This window comes from Triturus cristatus, chromosome 3_1, assembly GCF_964204655.1.
Source record: "Triturus cristatus chromosome 3_1, aTriCri1.1, whole genome shotgun sequence".
NCBI classification, from domain to species: Eukaryota; Metazoa; Chordata; class Amphibia; order Caudata; family Salamandridae; genus Triturus; species Triturus cristatus.
Genome location: NC_140583.1, coordinates 1,099,439,475 through 1,099,453,377, shown reverse-complemented (window position 1 = coordinate 1,099,453,377; position 13,903 = coordinate 1,099,439,475). Strand labels below are relative to the sequence as shown.

General features: G+C 49.5%; 1 long non-coding RNA gene across 2 annotated transcripts in view; it reads left to right on the top strand.

Annotated features, from left to right (window-relative positions):
• Positions 1-13,903, top strand: part of LOC146861586 (uncharacterized) — a 735,453-nt gene that overhangs the window by 272,608 nt on the left and 448,942 nt on the right. The window lies entirely within an intron of this gene.

Sequence of the window (13,903 nt, the reverse complement as noted above, 5' to 3'; positions counted from 1 at the left end):
TGTAATGAAAGCTTATGGATAGGGTCAGTCAAAATACTCAGGACATTTGTTGTAGAGTTTTTTGTTTTGGTAATTAGTGTAGTTTTAAAAAAACCTGCAGACATTTGTAAGCCAGTTATTGATTTTCTCCTGTTCTGCCTGTCCTCCACACTTGTGAGAGAAAAGGTCTGTGGTGAAACAGCTGAAACATTTAGAAAGTGAAGAGGTCTGTCTGAAGAGCAGGGGCATAGCAGCAGGGGCAGCTATCTACTAGGCCTAGCAGCAGTAGCAGTGCAGACTACCTTCACTTCATGGAAGCTGGTCTAAGTGAGGGCACTTGGTGGCGAGTCTGTGGCGGGATGCTGCCTCACCGAGTCACTCATTCTAGGCCGCCACTCGACCAGAAATGTGACCTGCAATGCCTGACAGACATGTTAGGGTTATACCTTCGGTGCTGAATTTGCAAAAGAATAGGTTCCAGGGCCAAACGTTTCGGTCAGATGACCACGGCCGGTGCCATTGAATGTCACGGTTGCTGAATACCATGGCAGCGTTGGCTTGATTCCACCTCATGCCACTTTTATCCACCACCAGACACTCTCTGCCACTTTATCTTACTGTGTTTACATATTTCCGTTTCTCCTTCTTTCTTCTTTGGTGGTTTTCTCTGCCTTGCTTTGGATCAAAGTCTGATGAGGAAAAATAAGTGCATGCCCCCAAAAATGAGTGCTGGTGAGCTCCACTTTCAGATACTGGCTCAAATTAAGCACAACCAGTGTTGTTGCAAGAGAACACTCCAAACTATTGCGCGGGTTGTCTTACTTACCATGATTGTCACCCGGTTTAGGGACGAAGTATAACCCGGCTGTGTCTCCCATGCTGGGGCACCTAGAGTGCCCTGGCTCGAGCCAAGGGACTAAAAGTTTGATGTGCTAGTGTCTGTGTTCAGGCTTCACCCAGGATAAGGAACATTCCCAGGGCCGGACTGGGAAACGCAAACCAGCCCTGGCCTGTCAATTATGTCGCACTAACCCTGGGGGTATGGTTGGGGGGCTGGAGGAAAACCAGCTCCCACCCTTCTGGTCCACTGGGAAAACGCCTGGTGCCCGCTATGGCCAGTCCAGCCCTGAACATTCCACACATACAAACATATCAGCTGGAATTTTTCAAGTGTTCATTTTCAGCAACCCTCATCTCCCTCTCATATACCACAGGGCAAAGAAAACAATGGAAGTCATTAACTTGCATTAGTGCACTGCTGTTGGTACAAGGATCAACTGCAGGGACTCCTAGCCGATTTTTAAACCTGCGCTGATTCTTGTGTTCTGAGAGGAATATGTTTTCATTGTTTAGTTTTTGCTCTGCTCCTTGGTGTTTCATAGACAAAGAATGTAAAAAAAATCTTTAATAGTTTCGGGATGGACGAAGCTTGTGAAATACCAATTACTTTTTAGTAGGTGTGTGTTTTTGGGTGGGGTGAGAGTACAAGAGCTGATCAAATACATATTACCACCCTTTGTATATTTATGTTTTTGTTGGGGGAAGTAATATTCGTACATGATCATCTTCAAATAACTGCTCAAACTTCCCACCTGTAACACTTCAGCAAAGTGACCCTGACTTTGAGACCCATACAATACATTAGCCATGGTATTAATATTGTTTTCTTTTTTGTTTCTTAAAAATCCATTCTGAGGAACCTTGGAAGTAACCTTGTTCTATGGCTGGAGAGTGGATCATGGTCACAGATCACATGCCTCCTATCTTCTAATTACAATTACTGATTTTATTTTTACTTATTCAAATCCCGAATATAGTACATGAACAAAATCCTCCTGTTATAGGAAAGTTGCTACATCCTGATACTCCATCATCATAAAACGTTATTTTGATTGCTTAGATCTTAAAAAGTACATCTCACAAGATTGCACATTCAAGATTACACATACAACATAAAAAGGAAAATGATTAAAAATAGAGATAATACAAAGACACAGTGATGTCCTCCAACAAAGAAAGCAGCAGGTATACCATCGGCAACATGATACAACAGCATTGAATTGCGCATTGCTGTAGAGAACTGGTTGCAGATACCTCCCCACATTTTGCCTCTATTTTGGCTACTATATGCTGATTTTCGACTCTGACAGTGCACTGAGGCATGCAAACCAGACCCCCGTGCCGGTGCTCCTTTCCCAATACAAGATGTTGTCTAATTGTGCTACAAGTGGAAAAGGACTTTAGCACCCCTGTAAGTCCCTAGTAAATGGTCCTCCAGGTACCTATGGCAGGGGTACTAAAGAAGGTCCCTTAGAGCTGCAGCATATCTTATGTCACCCTAAGGGACCCACATACAAATTCCACACAGATAGCCATTGCAGGCTGCGTGGTCTGGTGCAAAAAATGAGTAAAAATACATATCACACTATGTGCCATGCCAAAGTCGCTGCATCTGTAAGGTAAGTCACCTCTACTGCAGGCCTTGGACCCCAAGGGAGGGTATATTATGTGCTATGTGAGGACATATTTGCATGGGCAGATATTCCCCTGTGATGTGTAGTTCTATAACTAGATATTACAAGTGAACAGGGAAGCCATTTTAAGTACATGTGCTGGACACCAGTGAAAACTAGTTCCCCAGCTACACAATAGCTTCAATGAAAATAGGATATCAATCATCTCGTATTAATGAACCCAGTGCTGGATTTATTAATACATGCACACAGAGGGCACCTTAGAGGTGTCCCCAGAAAACCTACCAGACTCTGGTCTGTTGAGTGACTGGTTCTTTTCAGCCTACCACCAGTGACGAGTTTCTTACACCCAAGGAGATCAGAAACAAAACCTTCCCACATGATAACCTTCTGATTAGCACTCTGAGGCAGGCGAGCTTCAAAGAAGCCACCGCCTGTGAAATGTGAATCTGGTGCCCCTCACAGGAGAAGAAGCCAACACCCTTGTCCAGAGCTCTTTGGTACCTGGACAGGTGGGAAAATTAGCTAGTCAGGGAGGCGTGCCCATCCTCAGGCTACTACCGCCCCCAAGGTGGGCTACCTGACGTGGACATGATTTTTCAAGTTAGCCATCTTGATGATGACAAACTTATGGATTCTGGGCCAGGGTTATTTCCACTAACCAGAGTAAGTGGCTACTACCCCGCACTCCCCTTAACTCTACTAAATTGAGTATTTAAGAGATCCCCCTGGTACCAGATCTTCAGATTTTCCTTGGACACATAAGAAGGAGGGGAAGAAGAAGCCTGCTGGCCAGAGAACCAAGGAGTATGACTGACTGCGCCACCCCTGCAGTCCTGTCTGCAGCACTCGACCCTTGTGGAGCAACTGATTCGTCCTGCAGCTGTGCAGACCTCAATAACCCCAGAGGCCTGCCAGTACTTAGCAAATCGCCAACGAATCTCCCTTGGGGTAGAGGAGCTACTCCCCTGCAGCCACAGGCAGCAAAGAAGGAAGATCCGGTACACCGAGCTGCCATCTACGGAGTCTTACCAAACAGTAGCCACCCAGGAAGAGGTAGCAGTGTTCCCACAGGTCAAACCCATCCTCACTCCAAATGTGGGGAGGCCAGGACCAACCAGAGCCACACAGTGCCAATCCTTGGGGTACTGGACCCCTCGCAGCAGCCAAAGCTTGTTGTGCCCACACCGGACAGCAACGCAGAGGAAGACCGGCATGCACATCGAGGGACTTCAGGGACAGTGAGACCCACTTCTGGAGTAGACCAGCTGTCCAGTTTGCTCCTCTGCAGCACAAACCAAGACAAAAAGTGAGCCTGAGACCTCTGCTGCGAAACGCCTCAAAGCATCTATGCACCTGCGCTCCCGAGCCTGAGTCCAAGGCATGTGATGGTGCCAACTGGTACCCAGACCCAAAAGAGCCAAACCCACACTTGGGTTTGCCCTGGCTGTACTTCCAGGCGCGGCCTGCAGCCACTGTCTGCTGGCCCCCTCCAACCGCGAGAAACTCCTGCACTGGAATCCGACCCCAAAAGGTATCACTGCTCTTGAGGAGAAGTGAATCAAAGGTGTCCCTGTATGCCCAAGGACCTGAAGGTTCAAGTCCTCCTGTGGGTTCCCTTAGACTTGTGCCCCAGTCCCTGTTTGCAGCCTCTTTTTGACCAGACCGTTCTCCTGTTGAAGTGAATGGGACATCCAACACCATAACAGACCTCTGCACCTGGAAGCCCCAGAGCCTCCCCAGGTGATCTCTTGGTGTGGCCTTAAGTCCAGAAGAACAGTCCTGCATGTCGCTGACAAGTGTCTGAATACAATACATGTTTTTCCTCCATAGGATATCATTGCTGATTCCGAAAATGCAGAGTCAATTTCTGAAAACTGTAAAAATTAATAACTCGAAAAATACCTGATTATGAGGATCTTGGAATCTAAATTTATATAAAAGTATCTGCTATTTGTATAAATTGATGTTGGATTTCTTTATTGACTGTGTGTCTCATTTATTACATTTGTGAGTGTAAAAAATGCTTAGCACCACCCTCTGATACACCTGTCTGCTCGCCCACACTACCACAAAAGAGAGCCTTTGGGGTATCATTTGTGCCTCTGTAATTCCTTTGGGGTTCAACTGGACTTTCTGCACAGTGTACCTCATTTTGGTGCACTATACAAAGAGCCAGCTTCATACACTGGCTGTACAGTTGTGGGGTCCAAACTTTGCATTTACTGTACCACTCTGTCAGTATTGTGATTCCACTAAAGAATCAGCAATTGACTTTAGCTAGACAAAAATATGTTTTTTGAGTTTTTCAATGTTTCCAAATTTCTAATCTGGTATGTTAGGGCTTTGTTAAGTCCCCCAGTCCTTGTTGTTGTTTAGAAATGTAAAAAGTATCCTAGACAGTTATGCCCTTTTAAAAATACGGTTTTGGTAATGATTTTTTCTAGCTTGCTGAAAAGGGTACAACTGTTCTAAAACACCATGCTAATACAGAGGACAGTTCCCAGGCACTTAACCTGAGTCCTTACACAAATCTTAAGGTGTCCAAACGTAAGGAACACTGCAAAGTATGGGGCCTTGCAATGAGGCATCACTCTACCTGTTGGACCTGGCATCTTTTGGAGTGTTTCCCCTGAGTTTTTGCTTTCTGCCCTCGCGATTGGGACTCTGTTTTTGCTGGTGTAACGTTTCTGCACGCTTTTCGCACTGATGATCAGTGGTAAAGTGCTGGTGCTCCTGTGGTAAATTGTGTTATGATTGGATGTTTGATTTACCTCTCAGTCCCTAAAAGGGCACTGCGGGTGCCGGGGCTTGTGAGTCATCTGCTACTCGTGGGCCTGCAGCACGGATTGTGCCAACCACGTACTTAGACCGAAAAAGGTATAAGTGAATGAAGATTGGTATGCCTGACCTCAGCGTCTATAGATGCAGCCTTTAGCGAGGGTGCCCTTTTCGTTCATAAAGGCCACTTTTAGAAAGTTGGTATTATTTTGCTCGGTCAGCCCGTGTGCCTCTGCTGGAATGTGGATTGCATGTCTGGGTTTTGGACAACAGATGGCTAGGATGCAGGGTGGCTCCCAATAATCAAGGTAGGTCAGCCTCTGACAAAGCCGTCTCCACCCCCTGCCAGGAATTCACACCGGAGAAGGCCGAACTGGTTCTGGCCGGGTACAGACACCCTCTGCCTGGAAGATCAAAGGATTTTTGTGTACAAATACTGGGGCCCAGACCCCTGAACTTTAGAACTCATCTGTATCAAGAAGACTGCCAAGAAGAAGAGCCGGAGAAGCTGCAAGAAGGAACGACTGCTTTGCTGCGTGCTTTGCTGGGCCGACCTGCAGTGGCTGCTTCTGTCTTGCACAGTGAAAGGCCTGGACTGGACTTTCTGCAACCGCATTGGTGAGACTCTCCAAGGGCTCGAAATAGAGCTTGCCCCTATTCAGGGAGTCTAAGGAACATCAAAGACTCCAGGTTGTTCGACCCGCAGCACTGGGGACTGTTTATTTCATACTGCAGCCCGAAGAACACCACCTCCACAACGCCTACAATGACCCTGCTGACCCCGTGTCCTGAAGGCACCGTAGAAGGCACGGCCGCAACGCTGCACCGCGACCCTGGTCTCACCGACGACAACGCTGACGCCATCACCGAGCCACTGCTCGCACCGCGACCTATGGGCACCGCACTCAGCACCGCCTCGCTACACGACGACGCCGTGGCTTTCCCGATGCCGCCAATTCCCGCCGAGATCGATGCTGCTGCTTGCACTGTGGTTCGGGGGCACTGCTCGTAAGTTACACGACGCACTGCCCTCATTCCACCACCGCAGCCTTGGCCCACTGACGCCGGTGCCATCGACTCCCTCTCGTCAGCCAACGACAGCGCTTCAGCAACGACAACACCGCTGCTTGCACCGTGACCTGCTACCACCACGGCATGCACCGCCTCCATCTCGCACCGCGACCATGGTCTCACCGACAATGCCATCTGACGCCGCCACCGAGCTGCTGCTCGCACCCCGACCTGGGGGCACCGCGCCGCTGCCCTTCGCACCGCAGCACCCGTCTTCTATTGGCGCCAGCGCTCCTGATCCCATCAGAAAGGAGCTTGACCTGCAACGCAAGTGACTTCAAGGGCCCCATCGCCCTGCATCTCTGAAATGTACTGTTTGCGGGTCTTCCCAAAACCGTAGCTGGCCCGCGACCCCACGGTCAGCCAGAACTGTTTTTGGATTTGTGTGCCCATGACGCTGTGGAAGCCCGGACGGAGCTATCCTCACAAGGAACTATTTTCAATCAACGTATTTTTGAACTGTGAACTTCTAAATATAGTATTGTGTTTTTTAATCGTTTTTGGTCTTGTTTTAATTATATAAAAATATTTGATATTTTTCTAAACTGGTGTGGTGTCCTTTTGTAGTGTGTACACGGTATAACTGTCGGTTATGTGCAAATGCTTTACACACTGCCTCTAAGAGAAGCCTGGCTGCCTGTCTCAAGCTCCCTTATCCTGACTAGAGTGACGATTTTTGCCTGGCTTTGGTCCACGCCCTAGCCTTTTAAAAATCCTATTTCTAATATTGGTTGTCAGCGGTGAGGATAGGACTTGAGTTTGCACTTGACTTGCAGTGATTGGTGTTCACTACTACCATATCACAGACCATTACGTACCACATACTAACCTGTTTTCTTTTTGGACGATTTGTGTGATCTTGCCAGGTGAACCTTCTACTTCATCATGCCGGAATCAATAGCATCATCCGTGGACATTGCCTTTGAGGAGGATAGGTTGGACCTCTAAACTGTTTGGGAATTGTAATCCGTTTGCAAAAACCTAAAAGTCCAAATCGGAGGCCTCACTAGAAAGGACGAGCTACAAAAGGCGCTGAGAGCCTGGGTAGCAGCCAGAAACGCAAGTGGGCAATCCAGTGACCTTAGCGGAGAGGCAGGGGAGCCTAGACCTAGGATAGATGTGCTTTTGGGAGGGGGGAACCCTTCCGACCAGGCAGCAGTGGCCTATCCCCAGAGGAACTGGCGGGAAGAAAGGAGAGCAGCCACGGAGCTAGAAAAGATTAGATTGTCCATGGTGGAGAAGAGAATGCTATTGGAACATGAACAAAGTTTTAAAGAGCTGGAGCTGAAGAGTAGGCCCGGCTCGGATGGTGGCAGCAACTCGTCAAGGCAGACAGACCGAATCGTACACATCCCTAAGAATGTGGGCAGAGAGTTCAGGAAGGGGTATGACATACAGAGGTGGTTTCAGGGTTATGAGGCAGCGATACACATGAATGGGGTCCCTGAGGAGAACTGGGGAGCAGGATTGTGGTCTCTGTTTCCAGAGGAAGCCAGGGATACTTTGACAGCTTTGGGGAAGGGGCCTAAATTCACCTATGCTGATATGAAGGAAGCCCTTCTCACTAGGTATGGTCTCACTCCTGAAAAGTACAGGGATCAGTTTAGGTCCTGGAAGAAATCTGATGCCAACACATGGCTGGAATTTGTGGATGGGTTTTGTCGGTCGTTGGTTGGCTGGGTGAATAGCAGTAATATGACAGATTTTCGGGGGCTCTACAAATTGATTGCGTGGGAGCACCTGTCTAGTCTATGTTTTGCAGATCTGTGCCAGCACCTGGTCGGTAGTAAGCTAACCGACCCTAGGAAGCTTGCTATGGAGGCGGGCCACTGGGTGAGTACCAAGATCCACAAGAAAATATTTGGGGGAGACCCAGTCAAAGGTGGGCAGGGTTCCCAGCAGAAAAGTGCGGGGACAAGGGTAAAACACAGGAGTTCTCAAGAGGGCCCCAAAATAACGCCCAGGGTAAAGGTTCCCATCCCCCGGAGATAAGAAGCAAGGGGTCTCCACAAAAAAGCCTGCCGAGACCGCCCCCCACAAGTGTTTTGCCTGTGACCAGGTGGGGCACATGAAAGGAGATCCCAGGTGCCCAAAGGGTACACAGCCACCCACCGGTGGACCGTCCAATGTGTTGGCTAGTGTAGCACTTGGGGAGGAGGAGGAGTCCCAACAGGAGGGTGGGGACCCCGCAGAAATGACCCTCGTCTCACTAGGGGACAGTGAGATGGTCCCAGGGGCCCAGGTACCCACTAGCACAAAGAAATACAGCACCTGGGTGACTATCAACGGGAAAAGGGTAGAGGCTCTCGGATACTGGAGCCAGTGTGACCTCAGTTCGGTGTCACTTGGTCCTTGAGACGCAGGTAGTTCCCGGGGCATTCCACCAGGTGATTGCAGTCGACAATTCAGAGCGCCAGTGTCTGGTGGCACAGGTTCCCTTCGAGTGGGGGGCTCTCTGGTCCTTTAAGGGTAGTTGGGAGCCCTTCACTGCCGGTCGATTGTCTGCTTGGTAACAACCTGGAGCAGTCTTTATGGAAGGATGTTGAGCTCAGGTCCCACTTGGAAATGCTGGGATTGCCAGAGTGGGCCTGCGTGTTCACTCGGTCGATGGCGGCCAAAGAGGGTGATCAGAGGGACCCGGAGCATGAAACAGTGGCCCAGGTCCCTGCCAGGAGAAAGGGCAAGGGGAGTGGGAAACCAGCCCCTGAAGTTCCCACGGCCCGGGAGGAGGAGGACCTCGTGGGGGACGCCCCGGTGCCTACAGGGGAACAGGTAACCGAACTGGGGCACATCTCTCAGCTGACCCATTGGCAGCAAGAAGGGGGTCCCACCAGGGAGGAATTCTGCCGGGAGCAGAAAGAGTGCCCTTCTCTGGAGGGTCTGCGGCAGCAGGCCGCAGCCCAGGCCACTGGTGATCCATCCGGATCACATTGGATATATTGGGAGAATGATCTCCTGTACAGCGAGCCTAAGGTCGCGGAACCTGGGTCAGCCCATGTGCTGGTGGTACCCCAGCACTTCCGGACCTTCCTACTGGGTCTGGCTCATGAAGTGCCTTTGGCAGGACATTTGAGGCAGGACAGACTGGCTTGTCACCCAATTCTTGTGACCTCTAATACAAAGGCAGTACGATGTGCATTGTCGGTCTTGCCAAACTTGCCAGACAAGTTGTCAGATCCACTGCGACTCCTTAGGATCCTGGACGAAGCACAAAGGGGTCCACCTCCCGACGTGCCTAACTCTGAATAGTACAACACAGAGTATTAAGGCAATCAGGCGAGGGAAAGGAATTAGGGTAGGATCAGCGGGGATGAGGAGACCTGTAACAAAAGAATAGCCTAGGCTACACTCATAAGGTCTCACTAACCCTGTATATACGTAAGGAGTCGCTCTTCCTGGCTACGACACTGGGACCAATCAGGAAAACACGTCTCTCTTGTAAACCCGCAGTTTACCTACAATGAGAAGATAAGACAGGTCAACCCCACAGCAAGCAAGCCAACAGTGCATTACAAACATTCAGCCCCATACATACCCATGCCCATTCCTTTCCAGCACACAGTAAGGCGTGTTCCAAAGGGAAGGAGGCTTCTCATGCTTCCCCCATCAGCCCAATAGGTTCTTGGGCTCAGCAAATTATAGCACGCCAAAGTAATCCAACAGCAGGGGAACTAAAACCATGAAGCACGTTTTCTGTCGTGCGCTAAGGCCCCCGAACATCTGACCTGGAACAAGGCGGGTGCGAAGCAGGGTAGCGCTTACATCAGCGCTCTGTGTCTCCCCCTCAAAGAACTCAAACTCCAGGATTCCCAAAGGAGAGGGGAGTCTCTGTGAACAGGGCAGGAGAGCGCTTACGTCAGCGCTCTCTACTGCCTTTCTTTAAATCACCACAAGCCACGGGAAGGCAAGGCGCGGCTCCCTGGTTAAGTGGCACTTTCAACAGCGCGGGTTGGCATTACGTGTTTGCAACCCCATGCAAACACTACGTCCAAGTGGCCTGAATTAGCAGAGACGGCAGCGCTTACCTCAGCGTGCGTCTCTGCATCCGATCTCCACGTAGCGGCGCTTCCTTCAGCGTCAGCTTCCTCCGAAGGGTGCAGACGGCGGAGTCACTAAATCCGGCGTCTCAGACACGAAGAAGCCGTGGATCCTCACGGCTCTGCATAGACAGGATTACGTGTGCGGTGTCCTCGCGCCGCCTGGCTATGACGCGGAGGCCCCGCTCATCCAGCGGCGGGTGTCTGGGAGTTGTAGTTGATACTCCGAGCCGCGGTAGGCGCCGAGCCTCGGCGCCTGACACAAGTGGCAAGAGTGGGAGGAAGGTCAAAGCTCCTCTCCAACCGTTCCCCGTGGTGGGGTGGGTGGGTAGGAATGGACATCGTGGGGCCACTGGACCCCAAGACAGCCATGGGCAACAGGTACATCCTGGTCTTGATGGACCATGCCACCCGGTACCCGGAGGCAATCCCTCTCAGGACAACGACGGCACCAGTGGTGGGCCAGGCGTTAATGGGGATCTTTTCCCGCGTGGGGTTCCCCAGAGAGGTGGTTTCTGACAGGGGGACTAATTTCATATCGAAATATATGACATCCCTGTGGAAGGAGTGTGGTGTTGCGTACAAGTTCACCACTCCTTCCCACCCCCAAGGTAATGGTCTGGTGGAAAGGTTCAACCAGACCTTGAAAGGCATGATCAAGGGTCTCACTGAACCCATGAGGTGTAAGTGGGACGTCCATACAAAACCTCGAAGGGACTGAACCCGAGAGACTTCCTGTAGAAAGGGGAGGTTACACCAGAAAAACTGGAGCTTTCTACTCTGGGAGCGGTTCTCAGGTAAGTGAAGGGATAGATTCCTGACACTGAGTAAGTCAGAGCCGGAGTCCTATGAACTCATGAAGGATACCCTGATAGAGGGCTTGGGACTCACCACTGAGGAGTACAGGATTAGGTTCAGGGCGACTCAGAAAACCTAGAGTCAGACCTGGGTAGATTTTGTGGACTTCTCAGTAAAAATATTAGGTGGCTGGCTACAAGGTAACACGGTGCAGGACTATGAAGGGCTCTATAATTTCATAATGAAGGAGCACATTTTAGAAAACTGTACATCAGAAAAGTTACACCAGCATCTAGTGGACACATCACTTTCTATTCACAGTAAGCTGGCTAAGATGGCTGATGAGTGGGCTAATACTAGGATTCCCGAAAAGCATCAGTGAGGAGATTCCAAGAAAGGCGGTTCTGATTCACAGAAGAGAAAGGAAAGAGGTATAAGTCCACCAAAGAAGCTCCTTCGGAGACCCAGGCCCCTTAAAAAGATGGATAGCACATCCCAGCCCTCCTCTAGTGATACACACTTCCTTGGCCTTAAAGAGTCATGGGACACCCAAATCCCCCGAGTAAGGAGGATCTGAAGCGCTACTACTGGGACTGGGTCAACCGACAGGAGTCTAGCAATCCTAATAGGGGGAGACTAACAGATGAATTTCTTATGGCCAAGCACACTAGAGGTCTAGAACCTTACCTGGACATGATTAAGGTCCCACGGGACAGGGCCCTGTATATCCAGTTCAGGTTTGGCTCCCTCCGTGTTAATGCTGTAACATCAAAGTGAGACTCAGTTAATAATAGAACAGAAAGTTGCCCTTGCTGCAGAGCCTCGCTGGAGAATGTTGCCCATGTCATGTTCGCCTGTCCAGCCTACAAGAACACCAGAACTAAATGGCTAAGACCCATTTGCAGTGGCTTGGGCACACGTGACCATTGAGTTGCCCTCCGCATCTTAAAATCTGAACCTAGTGTCCTCTTTTCTTGTGGGGTGGCCAAATTTTTGTGTCATGCTTGGCTACTCAGGCATAAAGCCTGGTGAGGGGCGACCTTACCCCTTACCCTAGGCTCTGCTCCATGTATCGGACAACAAACAAATGCTATATGATGTCCTATTTTACAGCATTGTAGCTTAGGCTGTTATGCTATTATTAACCTAGAATATCTCTCACGATGGACTAATTACTAGCACTTTATACAAATTGGGCGTGATGAAATGTGTTATACATCCTCTTTTCCTCGTCATTTTTATATTTTTAGTTTGGGTACTCGTCAAGTTACGAATTCGTTGTAATTTGCACATACACCTTTATGATACGATGTTCTTATTGTTATTTCTCTTACCTCTAGATTTTTAACTCTTGTCAAAATGTTGTGCAATCATCTCCTTGCCGAGCTTGTTGCACTTAATGGTTTTTAACGAATTCAAGTTTTTATCTTGTATACAAATGTCAAACAATGCTTTTATGATACAAGTTGTCGAATAAGGCTATTGATCGATTGATAAACAGAGTAGTGGGGACCCTAAGTTTAAAAAAGTCATGGACTGGAGGCCCTGCTTTTATGGTCAGCAGGTTGGGCATTACAGGGGGGCTCAGCTTGTCCTAAGAAAAAGGAAGGCACTGGGGTTGTCAGTGTAGCCTTAGAGGATTACTTCTCAGATGAGGAGATCTATGTAGCTCTTAACTGAGAAACTGGGCCAGAAGGTGAGTTGGTGATTCCCCATAGTTGAGTAGACACTATCATCCCATGGAGGTACATGGAATCCCAATCACTACCCTGAGGAATACATGTTCCAGTGACGCCATTGTGTATAACAGGCTGATATCCCAAGACCAGTATTTACTAGGGGAGACTAGAAAAGGAAAGGTTGCCCCTGGGGTGGTTACTGTCGGGCCTGTGGTTTTAGTACCCCTATAGATAGCTGCGTCCCTTAGTTGGCAGAGCGTGGTAGTCAGTTCAGACCCCCCTCCCCGACTGTCTCCTTGGAAATGGCCTCCCAGAGGTTGGTCTGAGCCCAAAAGAGGTACTAGGCCAGTGCCAGTCCTCTCTCAAGGATTCTGGAGGTGCTGAACCTGCTGTTAGTACTAGTAGGCCGCAAAGGAAGAGAAGGAAAATGTGTAGGAAAGGAGGGCAACTTTTAGCCAAAGTTCCAGTGAGCCAGGGAGAACCTACTCCCGCTGGACTAATCAGGTAGCTGTTAAGCATGAGATGATGGCTTCTCAGTTAAAAGAAGAGGGAGTGGAAGGAGGGTGTTTGCTTCAGGGTGTGGTAACACCCCACTCTAAAATAGCAGTAAAAGCCCCTGAACCCAAAGAAGCCTGTGTGTTTGCCCATCCACCTGCCAGTGGAGAGCTAATGGTGTGGTTCTGGGTACTGACAGTTGTCAATAGCCTCTGCTGGGTGCTAGCCTTTATGGCTGCACTGTCCCTGGCATGGTGGTCTGACCTCATGTCAAATAGCAAGTTAGGCCTCCTGACCCAGTTGATCATGGTGGGGTTACTCCAGCTGTGGATGACCTCTTTGGGTAAGCTGGGTGGTGCCCAGGTAAAGATGGAGTTAGCAGTGGTAGCTACATCTATCTCCAAGGAAAGGAGAGAAGGTCAAACAGATCTAGTCCATTTTAAAAAGGGTCCTGTTACTGATGGGATGGGTCAGCTGGCCAGAGGCAGTGGCTGGGAACAGAAGGATGTGAGGCAGAGTAGGTCCCAATCAAGTGCTAGTCTGTGCCTAGACCTGCACCATACCAGGTCCTGGCGAGAGTTAGATTTTG